We start from the raw sequence: 6,011 nt of genomic DNA on the forward strand, positions 1-6,011 counted from the left end.
GGATAAGAGAAGAGCCGACCGGACCACTTTACAATGCAGATACCTCACAACCAGAAGGGGTCAGGCTAATTGTTGATTCTTAGCCAAAGTGGAGGAAGGCCTGGCTCACAAAATACCCACAATACCTAATCCACTTGGTAGAGGCACCGAAAAACATAGAGACAACCTCAGCTTTTGTCCTCTACCAAGGATCAGGACGTGGAAAGCGTAGAAAATATTGCAAAGGAGCCAACCCACTTGGCTGAATTACCCTAAGCTGCCGGGCTTGAAGGTAGGTGAGAGAATAAGTGTCCAATACATGGTGAAAACCCTAACGGGCACCATGAAATTGTTCACTGGCTCACCTGACCTTACACGCATCATGATGAAGAAAATCTGCAAAACCCTCTTAGCAGTATTTAAGACTTTCAAGCCACGCAAGGTGACCGACATCATCTTTTTCTTCTAGGATACCTACAGATGGGCTTATGATCTGTCTGGTGAGCCTTCCAAGGAGGTGATACATGCGCTGTATCAAAGGATAATGTTTCTACCATCCTATCACCTCCAGGCTCTTGAAGGAGCGTTCTACACAAGCTTCTTCACAATAAACACTGACATTTTCATCCCCACAATGATAAATCTACATGCAAGATACGAATCACTGATCAAGATGCGAGAAACGATACGATGAAGTAGCGGATCAGGGGGCCATGTCGGGGACGACATGAGCAAGGAGGGGGGGAGTGTTAGAAGCTGGACACACGCCACGACAACTACTTACTCGGAAGATTATTAGTTTTGTAATTATTCATTCATTGAGGAAAACCTGATTTTTCACGTTGTAAATATTGGGACTTACAGAAGTTTCCAGATTACATCCTAGTTTTGATAGTTAGATTGAGTAGATGGTTGATTTTGGAACTCTAAGGTTTGAGAATTGTAAGATATATATACCACTTTTTGACCTTAATGAAAAACCTTTTGTCATTTTTGCAAGAAGTTTTGAAGTCTGTGAGTGAGCGTATTGTGTACGAGAGAGAGTGTGAGCGTACTCTAGTACTGTGTACGAGAGAGAGCGTGAGCTTCATCTTGACGCTGCGTGTGCACCGGTTGTCGGAATCGAGTGCGGAGAAGTGCAGCGTGTTGCCCTCGACGAGAGCTACGCGCCGATACCTACATTGCACGCGTACGGTCCGGTTCTCTGAGCTCCTTCTACGAGCTTCATCGGGTCTTTGGGTGAGCATACGTTGTCCGATTTTGCATTGCAGGATATCCATGCGTTCACATTGAGTAGAACTACACATTAGGCACTTTAGATTTTGGAAACGAAGCCCTGAAATTTCGGTCAGAGATCCTACGTGATTTTGCACCGGGTGGTTTGGGTTGGGATTTTGGTTCATAGACCTTAGGGAGAGCGACCTATTGGTATTAGTAGGGTCTCCTTCAAGTTCTATGGTGTTTCGAGATTGTTTGATAGGTGTTCGGCTCTAGAAAGCGTTGTAGGAAGTTTCCTCTTATGCCAGTAGGTGAGTTCTCGCTGTGCTGACATCTGTCACGGCGTATCCGTCCAAAAGCGCTCTACCATGGAAGACTACAATGTCTTTGCCTTTGTCGAAGATGATGGCGACGACATGGGAGGGCTGGTTTTGTTTCCTCTGCAGTTTGTGGAGCCTATTGCAGCTAGGCACGTATTGCAAGGCAGCTAGGCGCGTATTGCAATGGTAGGGACAGGGGTGTGAGAAGGAAATTCGTAGAGCCACAATGGCAAAGGGAGGGAGGGCATCCTCTGTCCAATAGGGAAACTGGTAAAGGCATGAGTGCAAAGCAAGGCAAGGAGCAGCGCCTCCTCTTGCAAGCAAATGTGACGAGGGTGGGTGATGGATGTATTGAGAGCTCGTGGGAACACCTTGTAGGAAAAAACCCTTGGGCGGCCACGTTTCTTTGCCCATCCTCTTGAGTGACCTACAGTTCTATTTCGCAGTTCTCCTTGACCTTGCCACGCGATGTCACTTAGGGGATGTCATACCTTGCTCACGAGATCCTTCCTTCTGGTTTACTCCCTCCTCCATAATGTACGTAGCCCTGTGCGACTAGCTTCCCCCTTGGACAGACCAATGACCCGCCTTAATTACTTGATTACTTGATTTTACTTGATAAAGCCGCCCTAATTACTTGACCCGCCTTAGTTAATAGAGGGTCCCTGGTCGTCTAAGAGGCATGTAGTGCATTTTAAGACGCATGTAGTGAATTTTTTGTATTTTTTGGAGCACTAGCCTGTTCGTTGGTTTTTCTAAAATTAACTTTTTCATTTTTATGCAAAGAATTAAATATTTGATTATAGGTGCACAGCCAAAATCTTCTTGGGAGACCTCAATGGTGCTGCAGTTGAAGTCCCTTTTCTGGATGGGGTAGCAATTGTTTCTACCTCATCTATGCATCAAAATCTGGTCTCTCGAACAAGCTCTAGTGAAATTGGAATGGTTCAATTACAGATATTGGCAGAGTGTGATGGGGTTCTGCAACTAGTGTCTCTTTTGCAAAGGAGACTGGGGCTTGATGATGATAGATACTTTCTTCTCAGCTATGATTTGTCACAATACTATATTGCAAGCTTGCATTCTACCAAAGTAGAGTCCGAGCTTGGTGCCTCCAATCTTTCCCCAATGTGAGTTGGTACACACTTGTCAATCCATGATTAATTGGATTTCTTGTTGACCTATTTCTTCTATTTGGTGCAGTATTTTGGAGGAGGAAATTAGAGACAACACTCCTTCAAACAAACTTTTTAACAATCCAACCCTGGGTAGTGCAGAGCCAATTGAAGTGGAGGATGATGATTTTTCATCTAATATATCATCCTTCGAGATTGTCAAACGGTTGACTCTAAATGACATTCTCCATAGAGTTATAGCAAAGTGCACGCTGTTGGGGAGGGTCCGTGAGCTGCTTGCAAAAATCCCAAATAACACAATCTTTGAATTGGTGGATGGATGTCAAATGGAGGACATGGAGCAGAAGTACGACGGTAACCTCTGGACCAAATCTCAAACTCAGACAAGGTCCCTCAATGACTTGACTCTTTCCAAGAGCATGTGTGGTGGTTAACTGAAATGTGTGAATGAGCGTCGTCCATTCTTTGCAAGGACAGGGTTAGCCAACAAGCTTCATTGGTGTCGTCAGCTTCTTAAGTCTCCCATAGTTGGTAGCTATGCTTGTGGGAGCTTTGGTAATATAGAGTGTTTCTTTTGCAAGCATACCCCTCATCGCATTGGGACATGTCCTGCCATTGCTTACTACTTTATGCCCAAAGGCACATGACATTATCGACTTTTTATGCACTATGGGGAACACTCAATTGATGTTCGCAAAGGAATGTGCAAGAGTTCACTCAGGAATGTTCGTAAGCTTGTGTCTCAGGTTGTTAGCATGGCCAAGGAGAGTACAAATGATAATTGGAAAGGAAATGGTACTTCGTGCTTTCACAGATTAGGACAAGGGACCATGTGAGTTTATGTCTGAGTAGGAGTTGAGAGAGATGTCAAGAGAAATGGACGCATTGGTGAACCTTAAAAAGTAGGTTCAACTAATTTTACTACTCTTGACAACTTGACATTGATTTGTGCTAATCTATTATGGTTCTACTTGAAAGGTTGAAACAAATGGTAGTGCAAAGTAGACGAGCAAATAGACTTGCAGGTGATGGGTTTGAGGCAATTCTTGAGTTGAAGAGAAAATGTCATTTTGAATTCTTTCATGGTTCTCGATTCCCACTACAAGCAAATTCAGGGGACGAGAGATGCTTTCTATTCAAAATGTCCACAAGCGGTGAAGGATCAGGGGTTAGCATAGTTAAAAGGATGGACACTCTTGGTACCGGTGATCTTAGGCAATCTTGGGTCTGTTTTGATCACGTGCATAGAATTGAGGGTGGTTGGCATACCATGGGGGCGAATGTTTATGATCACTTGTAAGTATTGATTTGACCTAGCTTAGTGATGTAAATTTTGTGGCTAATTTCCATTTCACCATGTTTGTGCAGTGTTGCAGAGCTGCTTACAATTGCCACTTGTGAGTTTAGAGAGGAGGACGAGGTGGTGCAGATTATCTTCTGGGAGAACTTAGTAAGGGTTGTAATAGAGCATGGTGGTAGAAAACCGCAATTTGTAGGGTTCAAGGCTAATGAAGCAGGTGCAAATTGGCGTGCAGTGAGAGATGTGTTCAATGATGGAAAGGAGATGGTCGGCCGAGAGAAATCTTGCCTTTTCCATTGGAAGGAGAGCCTCAGAATTCATACAGATTGATATATTGCATCACCCTTTAGGGCCACCCATCTAGACATGTGTGAGAGTTGGAGAAATGCATCTACTAGGTCTGATGCACTTGAGCATTTTAGGCGAATAAGGGCATGGTGGACAACAGGGAAGGCATTGGATAGCTCAATTCGGAAGCTTGAGAGTTGGCTTGGTTGGTGGCATCATAGGGCTAGTCGTTGGGGAAACTTTGTGCTTGTGGACAATGAGCCCATAGCCAACGCACTGGTGCCAAGGACTAATCTTTCAGAATCTAAGCATGGTTCATGGCTCGCTGGAGATGGGTATAAACATAAAATTAGTCTGTACGATGCATGCATCACCGAACTTGTCAATGTTTACTTTCAATGTGCAAGGAAGCTTGCTTTCTTTGAGGGGAAAGTGATTGGAATGGGGCCCACTCTAGAGGTGTTGATCGATAGAGCAATATCACGACAGGCCAAAACACCATCACCGGTTGAAACTACAAAGGTAGTGGATGATGCAATTTCTGGGACTCCAATGTTTTCGCAACGAATCAACTTTAAAGGTGAAAAGAAGACCCTTCGGGTCAAGAGGTCACTGGATAAAGAGGAGAGCAAAGATGAAGCAAGGTGCAGCCATCGTCCGGAGTACAACTATGTCACAGTAGACAGACAAGAAGCTATCGTTCATGGAAAGGGAAAAGTAGGAGACAATGCTGAAAGCCTATTGCATGATCTTGAGGCATGTGAGGTGGAAGTGCATCCCACCATGTGGGCATTGAGGAGAGTGCCAATGGTGAGTAGGATCAAGAGTAGCAACTGGGCATCTGGAAAGAAATGTGATGCACTTGTTCGCGGGGGGGAGATAGCACTGTGCTTCTAGAGTGACTGCCAGATGGTCCAATGGAAGAAGGAGAAGTTTTGCTACTTTTGCAACACAGATGCCAGACATTGCTGGAACATTAGTAAGGTTGTGCTACATGCTCCTAGTAGTCTTCCCACAATTTGGCCGATTGAAAAAGGGACACACATGAAGATAGTAGAGGCAAAGAAGTTAGTTGTTGGAGGATTTGAATTTGGTTTTCCATTGACACAAATTCAAGCAGTCATTGATGCCACAACCCCACCGACAAGTGACCCAAATGTAGAGGAGAGGCAACGCCTTCCTTACAGATCAGGTGTGTCAAAGCTTGCATATACACAAGTAACTTATGCATTGAGTCAAAGAATGCATGTGGAAGATACTGTGGTGAAGAAGATTGGCATTGAAGAGGTGTTCAAACTGAAGGTGTGGAACCCAGCGGATTCAGATCTAGAGCTGATTGATGTTGTGGTTCGGAAGAATCCATTGTGCTCGTGCAAGGAATTTCAAGAACGTGTTTCTTTGAAGAAAAGATATCTTGCATGTTCACACTTATACTATGTGTTCCTGATAACTCTTGGTCAAGATGTGCATGCTAGCATGCATATTCAGCAAAGGAAAATAGCTCCCAATATTGTGCATGATATACTCACACACGCCAAACGCACCTAAGCAGGTTGAAGGCTCAAAGGTTTTTGTGACGATTATTTATGTCCATCTCGCAAGGGTTTAAAACTAAGAATATCTTAGTTCTTGAATGTGTCTATTATTTATGTCCATATTGCAAGGGTTTAATATTAAGAATATCTTTGTTCTTCAATGTGCTGACCAAAAGCAATATTTTTATAAAAAAAGTGTAATTTCATATAATTTTAATTCATTTTGACATCTACA

At 43.7% G+C, this 6,011-nt stretch overlaps 1 pseudogene; it reads left to right on the plus strand.

The window, feature by feature from the left end:
- The first annotated feature begins 5,048 nt into the window (after positions 1 to 5,048).
- On the plus strand, positions 5,049 to 5,789 carry LOC147463492 (uncharacterized; annotated as a pseudogene).
- The last annotated feature ends 222 nt before the right edge of the window (positions 5,790 to 6,011 follow it).

Source organism: Adiantum capillus-veneris, chromosome 2 (genome assembly GCF_014529385.1).
Source record: "Adiantum capillus-veneris isolate H3 chromosome 2, ASM1452938v2, whole genome shotgun sequence".
Classification (NCBI taxonomy): domain Eukaryota; kingdom Viridiplantae; phylum Streptophyta; class Polypodiopsida; order Polypodiales; family Pteridaceae; genus Adiantum; species Adiantum capillus-veneris.